Here is a 16,845-nt window from a genome sequence, read left to right as displayed (position 1 = left end):
AGTCACTATATATGTGGCTGCTGCAAACAGTCTTTTAGCTGTAATTCTAGATTTACCACCAAACAGAGAAGTGATATAGCAGAAAATTTCCATGTGTGCAATAAATGTCAAAAAAACATTTATGAGAAGTCGGAATGCACTAGAGATAAGATTCTTCCCAATGAGGAGAAACCACATGAATGTAATGACCTTGTAAAAGCCTTTAGTGCTCAATCAGGTCTCCTTACACATCAGAGAATTCACACTGGGAGAAAACCGTATAAGTGTAGTGAGTGTGGAAAAGCCTTTTGCAAACCATCAGTTCTCATTAAACATCGGAGAATCCACACAGGGGAAAAACCTTATAAGTGTAGTGAGTGTGGAAAAGCTTTTGGTCGGAAGTCACACCTAATCAGGCATCAGAGAATTCACACAGGGGAAAAACCTTATAAATGTAGTGAGTGTGGAAAAGCTTTTGGTCGGAAGTCAAACCTAATCAGGCATCAGAGAATTCACACAGGGGAAAAACCTTATGAATGTATTGAGTGTGGGAAAGCATTTTGCCAGCAGTCTGATCTCATTAAACATAAGAGAATTCACACAGGGGAAAAACCTTATAAATGTAGTGAGTGTGGAAAAGCTTTTTGCCAGCAGTCTGTTCTCATTAAACATAAGAGAATTCACACAGGGGAAAAACCTTATAAGTGTAGTGAGTGTGGAAAATCCTTTTGCTGGAATTATGGTCTCATTGTGCATCAGAGAATTCACACATGGGAAAAACCTTATAAATGTAGTGAGTGTGGAAAAGCTTTTTTCCAGCAGTCTGGTCTCATTAAACATAAGAGAATTCACACAGGGGAAAAACCTTATAAATGTAGTGAGTGTGGGAAAGCTTTTTGTCGAAAGTCATCCCAAATTACACATCAGAGAATTCACACAGGGGAAAAACCTTATAAATGTATTGAGTGTGGAAAAACTTTTTGTCAGAAGTCATACCTAATCATTCATCAGAGAATTCACACAGGGGAAAAACCTTATAAGTGTAGTGAGTGTGGAAAAGCCTTTTTCCAGCAGTCTGATCTCATTAAACATAAGAGAATTCACACAGGGGAAAAACCTTATAAATGTAGTCAGTGTGGAAAAGCTTTTTGCCAGCAGACTGGTCTCATTAAACATCAGAGAATTCACACAGGGGAAAAACCTTATAAATGTAGTGAGTGTGGAAAAGCTTTTTTCCAGCAGTCTGGTCTCATTAAACATAAGAGAATTCACACAGGGGAAAAACCTTATAAATGTAGTGAGTGTGGGAAAGCTTTTTGTCGAAAGTCATCCCAAATTACACATCAGAGAATCCACACAGGGGAAAAACTTTATAAATGTATTGAGTGTGGAAAAACTTTTTGTCAGAAGTCACACCTAATCATTCATCAGAGAATTCACACAGGGGAAAAACCTTATAAGTGTAGTGAGTGTGGAAAAGCCTTTTTCCAGCAGTCTGATCTCATTAAACATAAGAGAATTCACACAGGGGAAAAACCTTATAAATGTAGTGAGTGTGGAAAAGCTTTTTGTCGAAAGTCATCCCAAATTACACATCAGAGAATTCACACAGGGGAAAAACCTTATAAATGTATTGAGTGTGGAAAAACTTTTTGTCAGAAGTCTGGTCTCATTAATCATAAGAGAATTCACACAGGGGAAAAACCTTATAAATGTAGTGAGTGTGGGAAAGCTTTTTGTAAGAAGTCATCCCAAATTAGACATCAGAGAATCCACACAGGGGAAAAACCGTATGAATGTATTGAGTGTGGGAAAGCATTTTGCCATAAAAAAGACCTAAACAATCATCACAGAGTTCACACAAGGGAAAAACTTTTTTCAGTATGATGAGTATGGAAAATCTTTTTGCTAGCAGACAGTTATTGTATAATCTAAGTCACATGACTGACGAAGTGTTGAAAAACTCATAGAAAAAAACAATGATTGCAATAGAAATCAAAAAACTGACATGGGTTTGCAGTTCTGTAACATATCCACAGGAAGGCGTAAAAAATATCCTATTGACTAAAAGAAAAATTATTATCCTGAAGTCAATCCTCTGCAGATCTTGTGAAGTGCAGAAAAACAATGGCATGTAAACAAAAACAGTAGCTTCAACAAAGCTGCTGTCACAGTCAAATCTTATAAAATCCAAAACAGGTATTAGTAAGATTACAGATAGAACCCATTATTAAATTGCAGTAAGATGTGGAAAACACTTTGAAAATCTCAGCAATTGCCAAATAATAAACATGAGGTGTGTCACATTTTAGAACAAGGCTATGTTTTGCTAAAATATTTGAGATGGAATCTGTGCTTGATCTCATTTTGTTGTAAATAAGTTCTGCTTTCACATTTTAATTTTGAAAATAAATATTCTCCATATAACACTTGTTTTGAGTTTCATATAGAATTTATGCAGTTATCTAGAATAGCTTTTTTTATAGTGTTAATTTGCCAATATTCTATTGCAGATTAATATGAACTCAAAAATATCAATTGATGCATGTGGGAATTGTAATGCTAATCACCCTGTTTTGCAGGACTGATGTTTTGTTCAGAGCGAGGAGGGAGTCATTTGTGACTTCTGGCAAATTGGATCACTTTTCGCCCTTGTCTAATCATTATATACTTTTAGAGTTATATGCAAATGTCATAAAAATTGTTTGGCATCAAGTTTGGGGATGTGGTAATTGCCACTGGATTTTAAATATCAGCTGCCATAACTACTGCTCATGGTCACACTGATTTCATGCACAATGGCTTCCCAAAGCAAATTTCTTGCCAATGGATGCCAGCCTATGCCTAAACTCTTTCAACTATGTCGATGAACATCAGATGCAGCCCTATGGCATAGTAGGGTAAGTTTCTGGTTACCCTACTGTGGTAACCTAGGGCACCACTGGTTCATGTCCTAGCTGATTCACTTCTGATCTAACTCCTGTCTTCTGGCTTCACACCAGCTCAACTACTGTTGTTGCAATCACTTGGGATTTGAATCATTGGAATAAAGATGCCTCTCTGCTTCTGTCTTTATTATAATTCCATGTACAAATGAATTAAAAATGTTAATTTAAGTGTGGGCATCGTGACTTATGTTGAGGTAAATCAAATATTTAGTATTAAGCACATTGGCATGGTCCCATCTATGACAGCCTTGATTGTTTTTATTGCTTACTATTTTGAGGCATGACCCTATCAGGTTCCAAAATGCTGAACATCGAGTACAAGAGAGGCATCTTTTTCTGTAGAATGTATCATGTAACATATTATCAATGCCTTAAATTAGATAATGAGGTTTGTGTACTTCTGAGTGATTTCCACCAGCCTTCTTATATGAGTCCCTAGCTGTGATCCCTCTGATATTGATACTGACCGGATACTGGCCAAGGTCTTCCCTAGGAACACACTTCAGAAACTACATTGCAGTGAAATTTATTTAATGTTTTGCAGTTCCCTTTTTCAAACATTCCCAATCACTCTGATAGCATTCTAATGTCCTTTGATTTTTTTTTTTATTGCCTCCTAGGAAGGTGGAATAGAATATATGAAGGGATTTGTGAGGGTTGAGATAAAATAGTGATTATGTATTCGGGTTATAGATCCTGCTTTAATAACCATGGGTTGGAACAAGTTTCAAAAGTAATGGATCCACTTTCTGTATCTTTCCATCCCCTGTATAGGAGCAACAGAGACTTACTCTAAATCTCCCTATTTTGTCTTTTTTTCATGTGCAATTGCTGTTATCTAATTTTTCAAACTATTTCTATGTCATAAAACATTATTGGTTTTGTTCTTGAGTGTAATATTTAAGAAGGTATTAAGTAAGTTAAAAGCTAAAAAAAATTTTTTTTTTTTAATTTGGAAAGTCAGATATACAGAGAGAAGGAGAAACAGAGAGAAAGTCTTCCATTTGCTGCTTCACTCCCCACATGGCCACAACATCTGGCCAGGGCTGAGCAATGCAAAGTCCAGAGCCAGGAGCTTCTTTTGGGTCTCCTGTGAGGGTGCAGGATACCAAAGCCTTGGGCCATCCGTGGCTGCTTTTCCTGGACACAAGCAGGGAGCTGGTAGGGAAGTGGAGCAGGAGGGATACAAATTGGAACCCATATGGGATCCCAGTATGAAACACGAGGACTTTAGCCACTTGACTACTGTGCTGGGCCCATAAGATAAAAAAATCTCCCTGTTTTTTCACTTAATTCCTCCAAACATCAATAATTTTTAAAATAATTATAGATAAAACTCAATATTTTTATCTTTTCATCTTAATTTAGATATGTTGGATTATTTTTAATGTTTTATTTGAAAGACAGATTGACAGGAGGGGCAGAGACATCCTCCATCCATCAGTTCACTCTCCAGATGGCTGCCATGGCCATAGCTGATTCAGTTGAAAACAAGAAGCCCCCTCCAGCTTTCCCATGTGTGTACAGTGGCCTAAAAATTGCAGCCATCTCCTTCTTACCTAGGCCATAAGTAGGGAGTTAAACATGAAATGTAGCAGGTTGGATTCCAATTGTCATAAGATGCTGGACTGCAGGCAGAGTATTAGCGTGCTAGACCATCACTGACACTCCCTGTTTTTTTAAATGTAAAATGAAAAATCCAAAAAGAGTGGAGAGAGAAGTGTAAATGATGCCACATGCTTGAGAATGTCATAAGTATTGAATACTGAGGTATGAGAGATGTGTTCTGTCTAAATAGTAATAGGTAGTAATTTGATAAAGGAGATATACTATAGAGTAAATAAAATAGAATCAGTATAGAACAAACAACTGAAAGATTATTAGAGTGCTTTTTCAAGGTTTATGAAAGATGAATCCTACATGGAATTAGATTTACCATGATTAGAAAAAGAACATTCTTGATATTATCTAAAAATCGATTATAACCAACAAAGGCATACATCAATGAAGCTAGAATTTACATACCATAGAGTTAAGCATGTTTTCATGTTAATAGTTTATAAAAAGTTTTGTTTGTTTTCAGAATCTTTTTAAAAATTCTTTAAATGACTTTCCTAATGCATTTTTATTTGTTTTGTGTTGAATTTAATTACACCTGTTCAACATGTAATCAATTCTTACCCAGTTTTTTATCTCTGTTTCTTCTAATATATTTAAATTCTCCCAAGTAAAGAGAAGGTGTCATGTAATAGATATTTTATACAAGGATTTTCTTAGGTTTTTCAACTGTTTTATTGAGCAATGAATTTGTACATTTTTGGTTATGTTTCAAGTATTCTCTTCTATATTGAGTTTTATTTGCTTAGGGAAAGCTGAGCTCTAAAAGAGTTGTAAAATCATTCAATTATTTTACCTTAAATCTGTGATTAAACTGATCCATAGGATAAGCATTTTAAATGAAATAAATTGTTATGCATATTTTGTTGAAAAGTAGCCCAAATGAGGTAACATAGTCAAGTTTATGCCAGAAACTATTTTTAAGGTCAGTGAGTAAATATGTACTAAATGTGTACTGCTCACTCATATAAGCACTCAGACATATAAAGAATGCTTTAGAACTTGACTAATTTTTTTTCTGCAAGTTTGGTTAAAATTTGATGAGATCAGAGAAATAACATTCAAGGTTACAGTAGGCAGAGAGGAAAATGCACAAGAAAGATGTCTTTACTTTTATCTTGTACCCACAGTGACAGAGAGTGACCCTCTCCATTGCCTGGCTTCTCATGAGCCTGGGAAGGGCAGTGGTTACATGAAACCACTCTCCAATCCCAGATGAGTGTGAGTACCGGAGACCAGCTCCAACTGACTTAAGAGCTTGTAAAGGATGCATGGATCAATGAGACAATAAAAAGAGATGAGATGTGGACCACTATGGTGTGATGCTCATAATGGACAACTCAGAAAAGTTGCCTTCTTTGTTTATACACAAATCATCACAAGCTTTTGCATAACATGCCATTGTTTTATTTTAACTTTATTGTAAAAGAATGATTATAAAATCAATCCTAAAAGCCTTATCATTATTTTACTTCAGAGAAAATATTTTCAGCAAGCTAGTACTCATTCAAACCCTCACTGACCTGGCTAAAGCCAGGAACTCCACGGTGGCAGCACATACGGTTACATAGTGACAAGTGGTTTACTTATATTCAAAATCAATTTTCACTAAACACAAACTAACTAATATTGCTTAAAATATCAAGAGTACAGAGTTAAAAGATCATAAATGAAAGAAATTTATAAAAGCATATAACATATATTCTTTTTCATTGATGTTGTTAGGCTGCTTCCTGACGTTTTTTTCTTTGCCTTTTTTTTTTTATTGTTTCCTTCGTATATCTGATGTAAAATGGGACTTTAAGGGAGAAGCCCCACCCAATCTTCCACCCTTCCCAGGTCCTGGATATAGGGCATGCTCCGAGGGTCGTGCTCAAGTGGTTTTGATAGTTCAACAGTTCTGAATTGCTGCCAATCTTGCCACTCCAAGCATGATGAGGTCGTGGAAGAATCCATTGACTGACATAGTCCATCATAGAATCTCAATTTGCCCAGTTTTTCATTGCCAACATATAGCTGAGGTGGTTGATTGACTAGTTCTGTCCTCTGTCTTTTCATTGTTATTAAATCCTCTAATCAATCATTTATTAATTGCCACCACTTCACCTAGTGTTGATTCAATTGTTTTTTGTTCTTTTGTTAAAGGACTGTGAAAGGGATCAGAGCAACTCAGACAATCCACAGAGGGCCTTTGCAGGAAACTTTCTTTTACTTTTATATACCGTTTTCTTTCTCTAAATTTGAATGCCAACATAAGTTAGAAGTTTTTATAAACTTTTCCCCCCTAAATATAAGTGCCAGTATAAGGTAGACATTTTAAGCTGTGGGGGGGGGGGAGAGGGTTCACATTTGTCTCCCTTTAGAAGATGCCCCATATAGTTTCTGCTTTCTGCAGTGAGAAACCAAAATGAGAAATCATATCATGTGTTGTAACAGTTCGAGGCAAATGGTAAACAAACTCTTTGTACCTTCATGGTTGCCATCTGTCCCAAGATGTTATCAAGCTGTTTCTTATGGAAAACATTACTTATATCAGGGCAAGTTTAGGACAATGGTGGACACATGACAGGATGTTCGGAGACATTGTGAGATCAATTTTACTATTGTATACTTTTAGCTGTGTGTCATTGTCTTATGTTGGTAAAGATGTTTTTATCATAACATGATTGATCAGTTTGAGGTGTTATACCAGTTACTGGTATCATTTCACATTTGTAGAAAAATAGCAACAACACCCTCAAGAGAATTCTATGAAACTTCAGAGAGGTGATTAAGTGTCCATACAATGGGGTGAGGCAGCAATGAGATGACCAGATACATTCTGCCAGGCCTTGCCACACAGCCAGAAACTCCTCATAGCCTTACTAACCGATGAGGAGTACTCATCACACTCCCATGCCATCTGACCCAATTGCATGGCTCCCCAAATGTGGGTAAAACTTTGGGAAGGGTATATGATTGACCCGTAGGCAAGCTGTATTATATTGGGAGGAAGAGAGATGGCCTCCAATTAGTGTGCCTAAGCTTGCTATCTGCCTGTGTCTTTTCATTCCCTCCTGAGATTTTCAACTGCTGTTCATATAAGTTGTTCAAAGATATGGTTTCATTTAATCTCTTGCAGCTGCTTCTTGCTTATTAGAGATTTAGACCTTACAAGTCCTGGGTTCAGAAATCTCTCCATATATAATGAATTCATGCCACAAACCACATGAAGTGTGGCTGTTATTGGTGGCTATGATCACCATATCATCTTAGTCACTCTAATAAGCTACTGACCTTACTCTGTCATTTAAAGTGGCATCCAAGAACCTCAACTGGTTTGCACAGTGGCACAACCTGTAGTGTGTTTTCCAATGCCAAGACACACACCGAATTCTTTGGTCCTTGAGACTAGAGATTTTCTGTTCCTTCTAGGACATTTCCAGAGGTGCAGTTTGGTGCAAAGTGATGCAGTCTGGCAAGGACCCATAAAGTCCTTGAATTTCCATCTTCAAGACCAGTGCTTCTGCATGCTGCAGTTACAACCTAGTACTTCTGAGGCCTCAGCCTGGCCCCTTCCAGCCTACAAATATAAGTAATCAGTATATGGTTAGCCTAGAACTTCAACGCAAGCATTAAGCCTGCCTGCTCGCAGACTGGTGCTTTGGTGTGCCATGGGTTTGGCCTGGCTAAGCCCCAGCAACAGGCTCTTGCCTACCCACTGTCATCATTTTGGGAAACTGTGTACACCACCTCCCTATTACTTCTGAGGCCTCTTGATATACCCACTCTAAGATTGTTGTCTCAGTACAGATCCAGCCATTTTCTAGAGTGCCAGCATTAAGCCCCTGGCTGGCAGCTCTCAGACTGACATGGTATCAACCATAAGTGCAGCCTGCCTAGAACACAAGAGTCAGACCCCTGGCTATCCACTATGGTGGAAAGATATTATTAAGCCTGTCAATTATCCATGATTATTTTAGACAGAGTATCTACATACTTGGACACTTGCAGTAGAGGCTGTTGTTAAGTGTAGGAAAAATTATCTAAATCCATGGTACACTTTTTTTGTTTGATTGTTTAAGATTAGTGTCAGCTTCCAGAGAACAGCAACTTCCAGATAGAATCATGAAGTTAGTGAAACTTGTCTGCCTTAAGGTGCCACAGCCTTAACATAGAAAAAGTGATGGTTATAGTTGACTTTTTGCCTTTTGAGGAGGAATTTGAGATCTTCAACTGACTTGCTTGAATAGGCACAACTCCAGCCCCAGGCCCTTCACTGTAGATTGGGACAAATACTTTAGCTTGTAGATTTCTGGCCTTAAGCACCTCCTGGGATGCTGGGCAGATTCAGGCTCTAGGTCATCATAAAGGCTCAACCAGGTAAAGGAGAGAAAGGAACAGGGACAAAGAAGAAAGGAGAAAGTTAAAAAAAAAAAAAAGCCTTAGGTTTTTCTTTTCTTTCTTTCTTTTCTTTTTTTTTTTTTTTTGATGTGGCATAGTTTTCTTTTTTTTTTTTATTGTTGCTAGCATTGTATTATGTGATACAGTTTTATAGGCACTGGGGATTCCCCCCACCCCTCCCATACCCCTCCCCCCATGATGGATTCCTCCACCTTGCTGCATAACCACAGTTCAAGTTCAGTTGAGATTCGTTCCTTGCAAACACATATTTAGCATAAAGTCCAGCGTCTTATTGTCTAGATAAGTTCAGTGGCCTCTTGGGGAGACCTTCTCTGGTCTGAAGATAGGGCTAACAGAGTAAAGATCCGATCAGTTAAAAGCCCCATCAAAACCTCAGTATCAATATACAACATTATGGAATTAATTGACATAGTATTGAGTAAACAATATGTTAAAAATAATGCAAGTTCCATTCTTCGAAACATCTGGGTTGAGACAGTATCAATGACAGGTTCAAAAAAGCACCAACAACCAAACAAAAATTACAAGTTAAATCAAGGCAAACATGTGGTATCTAACCTTTTGGGATTCGCTCATTTCCCTTAGCATTATAGTTTCCAGTTGGGCCCATTTAGCCACAAAGAACTGCATTTTGTTTTTTTTTAATAGCTGAGTAGTATTCCATGGAGTAGATGAACCAAAGCTTTCTTATCCAATCTTCTGCTGATGGGCATTTCGGTTGCTTCCATGTTTTTGCAATTACTGATTGTGCTGCAATGAACATAGGGATGCATGTTGGTTTGTCGTAAAACAGGTGTTTTGGATATATTCCTAGGAGTGCTATTGCTGGGTCATATGGTATGCAGATTTTGAGTTGTTTGAGTGTTCTCCAGACTGATTTCCATAAAGGCTGTACCAATTTGCAGCTCCACCAGCAGTGGAGTAGGGTTCCCTTTTCCCCGCATCCTCGCCAGCAAGCGTCGTTGGTGTTCTTCTTTATGTGGGCCAATCTAACTGGTGTTAGGTGGTACCTCATTGATGTTTTAATTTGGATTTCCCTTATTGCCAGGGAGCTGGAACATTTTTTCATATGTTTGTTTGCCATTTGGACTTGTTCCTTTGTGAAATGCTTGCCCATTTCCCGTGCCCATTTCTTGAGTGGCTTGTTTGTTTTGGTTTTTTGGTTGTTTTGAAGTTCTTTGTATATCCTGGAAATTAGCCCCCTATCGCCTATATCAGTGTGCAAAGATCTTCTCCCACTCTGTGGGTTGCTTTTTTACTTTGTTGATTGTTTCCCTTGCTGTGCAGAAACTTCTTAGTTTGATGAGGTCCCATTTGTTTATTCTGTCCTCAACTGCTATTGCTTTTGGTGTCCTTCTTAGAAAGTCGGTACCTACTCCTAGGTCTTGCAGGGTATTTCCTACATTTTCTTGCAAGAGTTTGAAGGTTTCTGGATGTAGGTTTAGGTCTTTTATCCATGTAGATTGGATCTTAGTGTATGGTGATAGATGTGGGTCTATCTTGTTGTTTCTACAGGCTATCAGCCAGTTGTCCCAACAACATTTACTAAAGAGGCCTTCCCACTTGCTTGGACTGTCATTGGTCTTTTTGTCGAAGATTAATTGGCTGTATCTGTGTGGGTTCCCTTTTGGTGCTTCTATTCTATTCCATTGATCTTCCTTCCTGTCTTTGTGCCAGTACCAGGCTGTTTTGATAACCACTGCTCTATAGTATGTCCAGAGGTCCGGGATTGTGATTCCCCCTGCTAACTTCTTGTTTTTTTTAGGATGGTTCTAGCTATTCGTGGTTTTTTGTGTTTCCAGATGAACTTTTGAATCATTGTATCCAGTTCCATGAAGAATGTTTTGGGCAATTTGATTGGAATTGCGTTGAAAATGTATATAGCTTGTGGTAGTATAGACATTTTAATGATATTGATTTTGCCTATCCAGGAGCATGGGATATTATTTCATCTTTTGAGGTCTTGTTCAATTTCCTTTTTAAATAGTTTGTAGTTTTCTTCGAATAGGTGTCCTACGCTTTTGGTTAGATTTATTCCCAAATACTTCATACTTCTCTCTGCTATTTTGAATGGTATCCTGTTGGTTAGATCTTCTTCCATCTTGGTGTTATTTGCGTACACTATGGCTGTTGATTTTCGTTCATTAATTTTGTACCCTGCCACTCTGCCAAACTCTCGTATAAGTTCTAGTAGTTTCTGTATTGAGTCTCCTGGTTTTTCTATGTATAGGATTATGTCATCTGCATATAGTGAAAGCTTGACTTCTTCGTTTCCTATACGTATGCCTTTGATTTCTTTTTCTTGTCTTATGGCCTCTGCAAGTACCTCTAGGACTATGTTGAATAGCAGTGGTGATAGCGGGCATCCTTGTCTTGTTCCAGATCTCAATGGGAAGGGTTCTAGCTTTTCTCCATTCAGTATGATACTGGCGTTGGGTTTTTCATAAATTGCTTTGATTATGTTGTGGATTTTCCCATCTATGCCTACTTTGGCTAGAGTTTTTAGCATGAAGAGGTGTTGGATTTTGTCGAAAGCTTTTTCTGCATCTATTGAAACTATTATGTGGTTCTTGTTTTGCAGTTTTTGGATGTGGTTTACAACATTTATGGATTTCCAAATGTTGAACAATCCCTGCATTCCAGGGATGAATCCTACTTGATCCGGATGAATGATCTGTCTGATGATTTTTTGAATTCTATTGGCTAGGATTTTGTTGAGAATTTTAGCATCAATGTTCATCAGAGAAATAGGTCTGTAGTTTTCCTTCTCTGACGGTTCTCTGTCCGGTTTTGGGATTAAGGTGATGTTGGCTTCATAGAGTGAGTTTGGAAGGGTTGCTTCCTTCTCTATTGTTTTGAAGAGCTTGTAGAGGATTGGGGTTAGTTCTGTTCGGAATGTTTTGTAGAATTCTGTAGTGAAGCCATCTGGGCCTGGGCTTTTTTTCGTTGGGAGATCCTTGATGACTGTTTCAATCTCTACCTCGGTTATAGGTTTATTTAATTCTGTAGTTGCCTCCGGACTGAGTTTTGGTAAGTGGTGGGAGTCCAAGAACTTTTCTATTTCTTGGTGGTCCTCAAATTTGTGGGAGTACAGTTCTTTGTAGTAATTTCTAATTATTTTCTTAATGATTGCAGTGTCTGTTGTTATGTTGCCTTTGTCATCTTTAATGCTATTGATTCTCACTTTTTCTTGTTTTTTTTTTTGGTCAATCGGGCCAGTGGAGTGTCTATTTTGTTTATTTTCTCAAAAAACCAACTTTTTGATTTGTTGATTTTATGTATAGTTTTTTTGATTTCTATTTGGTTTATCTCCTCCCTTGTTTTGATGATTTCTTGTTTCCTATTGTGCGTGGGACTCTTCTGCTGCTGTTTTTCCAGATCCTGGAGGTGTGTGGTTAGTTCCTGTATTTGGCGTCTTTCTTGGGCCTTGACATGGGCTCCGATTGCAATGAATCTACCTCTTAGCACTGCTTTGGCGGTGTCCCACAAGTTTTGGAATGTTGTATCAGAGTTTTCATTGATTTCCATAAATTTTTTGATCTCATCTTTAATTTCTTCTCTGACCCATTGTTCGTTTAATAGCATATTGTTCAGTTTCCAAGAGTGCCTATACTTCCTGGGGAGTTTTGAGTTGTTGATTTCCAGTTTCATCCCATGGTGGTCTGAGAGGGTACATGGTATGATACTAATGTTTTGGAAGTTATTTAGATTCACTTTATGTCCTATCATGTGGTCGATTCTGGAGAAGGTTCCATGCACCGCTGAGAAGAATGTATAGTCTGTGGCCTTAGGATAAAAAGTTCTATATATGTCTACTAAGTCCAGTTGTTCTATTGTTTGTGTGAGCTCTGTTGTTTCTTTGTTGAGTTTTTGTTTCGTAGACTGGTCCATTGGTGTTAAAGGCGTGTTGAGATCGCCTACAAGAATTGTGCGGGTATCTATGTCTTCCCTTAAGTCTGTAAGTAATTGCTTTACGTAACTAGGTGCATTAAGATTTGTTGCATAAACATTAATGATGGTGATTGCTTCTTGATGGATCATTCCTTTCACCAGTATAAAATGGCCTTCCCTGTCTCTTTTGATGTTAGTTAGAATGAAATCTATCTCGTCTGAAATTAGGATAGCTACCCCAGCATTTTTTTCTCGTCTATTGGCGTGAAATATCTTTTTCCATCCCTTCACTTTCAGTTTCTTTGCATCCTTTCTGGTTAGATGTGTTTCTTGTAGGCAACAGATGGTTGGGTCTTGTTTGATGATCCATTCTATTAATCTCTGTCTTTTGATTGGTGAATTTAGACTATTTGTGTGAGAGTTAGAATTGAGAGGTTGCAATTTTGCCCTGCCATGCGATTGTGTTTTGTGTGTGTTGTTGTCTGTGTAATTGCCTTGTTTGTGCGGGCTTTAGTTTGGAGACCTTCTTATTTGCCAACTTTGTTTGTGGTTTGTCTCCTTTTTATCCGGGACTAGCGCATTTCTAAGGAGGCTTTGCAGAGCTGGTTTTGTGTAAACATATTCTTCTAGTTTTTCTTTGCTATTGAAGTATCTGATTTCATTCTCATGTACAAATGAGATCTTTGCTGGGTAGATTATTCTTGGTTGACAGTTGTTTTGTTTCAGGACTTGGAAGATCTTTGTCCATTCTTTCCTTGCTTGTAGGGTCTCTTCGGAGAAGTCAGCAGTGATTCTGATGGGTTTTCCCCTGTATGTAATCTTTTCTCTACTTCGTATTGTCTCAGGATTCCTTCTTTGTCTTCATTGGAGTAGAACTTGAGCACCGTGTGTCTGGGTGAAGATCTCTTTGGATCATGTCTGTTGGGAGTTCTCTGTCCATCCTGTATGCGGGGTGGATTCGTGTTCCAAGTGTTTTGGAAGTTTTCCTGTATAATTTCGTCAAGCACTGCTTGCATTCCTGATTCTTTTTCTACTCCCTCGGGGAGGCCAATGATCCGAATATTCAATTTTCTAAGGTAATCCTTTATTTCTTGCATCATTTTATTAGTTTCGCTGAGGCTTGTCTCCAGCTGTTTAATTCACTGGGCACCTTCATTTTGTATGTCTTCTGTTTCAGAGATCCTTTCCTCTGCCGCATTTATTCTGTTGATCAGGCTTTCAATTATATGATCTTTGGCATCCAGTTTTGTTTTGATTTGTTGTATTTCAGCGATTATGCGGTTCCTGAAGTCTTCCCGCTTCGTGTCCACGTCTCTGATAAATTTTAGCACTATTTTTTAAAATTCCTTGTCTGGTAACACTTCCATGTCTTCACCTCACATCTCCGATATTAATAATGGCTTTTGGCCCTTGTTTGGTGGCGTGCTGGCTCTTTCATCTGGAGCACAACTTTTTCTGGTGGTTTTTCCCATTGCGTTGGTGTATTTTGGTGAGGCCAATGGACCCGTTTGTTGAGGGGTCGTTAGGTGCTTTCCTGTAGAGGTTGGAGCCTGCAGCTGTGGTGTTGCAGGGCGTGGTACTTTTCACGGCACCGTTGGTGCGTTCTCAAGGCCCGGGACTGTAGGGCACCACCTTGGGGGCCCTGTGGATTCCAGGCACACTCTGGGCACCTCTTCTACAGGTGTGACACCCCAGGGCGTGGAGGGATGGAGGCGCTCTCTGGGCGTGCCCCCTGCATGGGAATTCACAGGACGTAGAAGGTTTTATGTGCTTTCTCCCTGTGTTCTCCGTGTCAGGGACTGCAGGGTTTTTCAGAGCCCGCCTGGTGTGTCTCCCACACACGGGACTGTGGGTGAGGCACTTTCTGGGCGTGGCTCTTGTGCAGTGATTCCACCATTCGTGGTGTGTGGGTGTTCAGAGCCACCCCGGTGTGGCTCCCCCACACAGGCCCTTAGTGGAGGAGTGACCCAGGCTCCCTGTTAAAATGACTTCTCGGCGGTTTCGCACAGTGCCAGTGTGGCGCAGGAGTTTTCAGAGCTCTCCTGGTGGGTCGCCCACACTCAGAACTGCGGGGTGGGAGGCGAGGAGTGGGCAATTCACACTATGGGAGTGGCACCTGCGTGTCAGGGACACACAGCGCTACACTTCCCAGCTCAGAGCCCTCCTGACTCCTGCGCTGCGGAGGCGGTTGCTGCAGGCCGGACCGCCCAGCCCGCCCAGAGCGGCGTTCAGAGTCCTCCTGGTGCTGTCGCCCACCCACAGGGTATCAGGGTGTAGGGGATTCCAGACCCTCACCGGCAGCCTCTGCGCACTGAGATGCACTGGCCCACTCAGCGCAGGAATATCTGGGGCGCTTTCCCCCGTGTCTTCTCAGCCCCCAAGACCACTGTGCGCTGCTCCCAAGGCACAGACCTGGCAGTTTCAAGGCGCTTGCCCTGTATTCTCAGAGGCTGGAGCTTCTGCAGCCCCTGTAGGGGGAAGGGCAGAAGGAGCACCCCAGGGGGTTGGGATTTGCGCCCAGTCCCCGGAATGCAGAGGCTGTTAACCCTTCCCTGGCTCACCGAACCTCCGGGTGTTGCAGTCTGCTTCTGCTGCTGTTGAAGACCTCTGCCGGTGACGATCCCTCCCGGTTTCCTTGTCTCTGGGTCAGCTGCGTCTCCTGTCGGCCACTTTCAAAGGTGACTCAGCAGGTCTAGAGCTTGATGTCGGCTTCTCTACCTTTTGTTTTGTCTTGTTCTCGTTGTTCTTCCGAGTTGTGTGGATGTTTTTGGCTCCACACTGTCCAGGGAACTTCACGCACCTCTCCCTGTGGTTTTTTGCTGTTCCTCTTTGCTGCTTCTGTAGCACTCTATCCCTCTCTCACTGGACGCTCCCTCACAGCCTTCCTCCTATGTGGAGGTCAGCCGTGTGGCCTACGTCTCCTTTGGGCCTCATGCCGGGAAGCTGGTCGCGATTGTAGATGTCATTGATCAGAACAGGGCTTTGGTGGATGGGCCCTGCACGCGGGTCAGAAGGCAGGCCATGCCTTTCAAATGCATGAAGCTGATGGATTTTATCCTCAAGTTCCCATACAGTGCCCACCAGAAGTATGTCTGGAAGGCCTGGGAGAAGGCTGATATCAATGCAAAATGGGCAGCCACGAGATGGCCAAGAAGATTGAAGCCAGAGAAAGGAAAGCAAAGATGACTGATTTTGACCGCTTTAAAGTCATGAAGGCAAAGAAGATGAGAAACAGAATAATCAAGAATGAAGTTAAGAAGCTTCAAGGGCAGCTCTGCTGAAAGCTTCTCCTAAAAAAGCACCTGTTGCTAAGGGGGCTGTGGCGGCCGCTGCTAAGGCTCCAGCAAAGAAGGTGGCCACTGCAGGCAAGAAGGCGGCGGCCCCGAAGGCCCTGCCCCATAAGGTGGTGGCCCCGAAAACAGCTGCACCTGCCAAGGCCCAGAAGGGCCAGAAGGCGTCTGCTCCAAAGGCATCAGGCAAGAAAGTGTGAGAGCTGTTGGAAAGTAATAAAGCACCTCTTTGACCAAAAAAAAAAAAAAAAGAATTTGTTTATTTGAAAGTCAGGTTTACAGAGAGGAGAGACAGAGAAAGATCTTCCATCCACTGGTTCACTCCCCAAGTGACCACAATGGCTGGAGCTGAGCCAATTCATAGCCACGATCCAGGAGCTTCTGGGTATCTTCTGCAGGTGCAGCGTCCTAATGACTGTCTTTGACTGTTTCTCCAGGCCACAAACAGGGAGATGGAAGGGAAATGGAGCAATTGGGTTAGGAACAAGCACTGATATGGGATTGTCATGCAAGTGGGGTACTTAAGCCACTAAGCTACTGTGCCAGGCCCAAGCAGTAGTTTTCATTTCGAAAATTGTAGAGAGAAGAATTAAAAATGATGAATTCCATATGTCAAGTTGATGTAGTAATTCCCAATGTCAGTGTTTCTCCCAACTTCATTGAGCCACATATAAAGTGAAGATTGGAATATAATTAAACAATCATATGTAATAGTG

The 16,845-nt window shown here is 40.5% G+C and overlaps 1 long non-coding RNA gene and 1 pseudogene across 1 annotated transcript; one reads left to right on the top strand and one right to left on the bottom strand.

Annotated features, from left to right (window-relative positions):
* Positions 1–962: 962 nt before the first annotated feature.
* On the bottom strand, positions 963–1,563 carry LOC121152588. Its single transcript, XR_005883284.1, has 2 exons — positions 1,517–1,563; positions 963–1,012 (listed from the first exon to the last, which is right to left on the bottom strand). It is a non-coding gene; the product is annotated as an uncharacterized LOC121152588 (long non-coding RNA).
* A 1,242-nt stretch (positions 1,564–2,805) lies between these two features.
* LOC121152587 lies at positions 2,806–16,363 on the top strand (annotated as a pseudogene).
* Positions 16,364–16,845: the final 482 nt, after the last annotated feature.

This window comes from Ochotona curzoniae, unplaced genomic scaffold (genome assembly GCF_017591425.1).
Source record: "Ochotona curzoniae isolate NIBS_2020 unplaced genomic scaffold, NIBS_Ocur_1.0 contig_2486, whole genome shotgun sequence".
In the NCBI taxonomy this organism is placed as follows: domain Eukaryota; kingdom Metazoa; phylum Chordata; class Mammalia; order Lagomorpha; family Ochotonidae; genus Ochotona; species Ochotona curzoniae.
The sequence above is the reverse complement of the archived record's forward strand: the minus strand, read 5'-3'. Positions and strand labels throughout refer to the sequence as shown.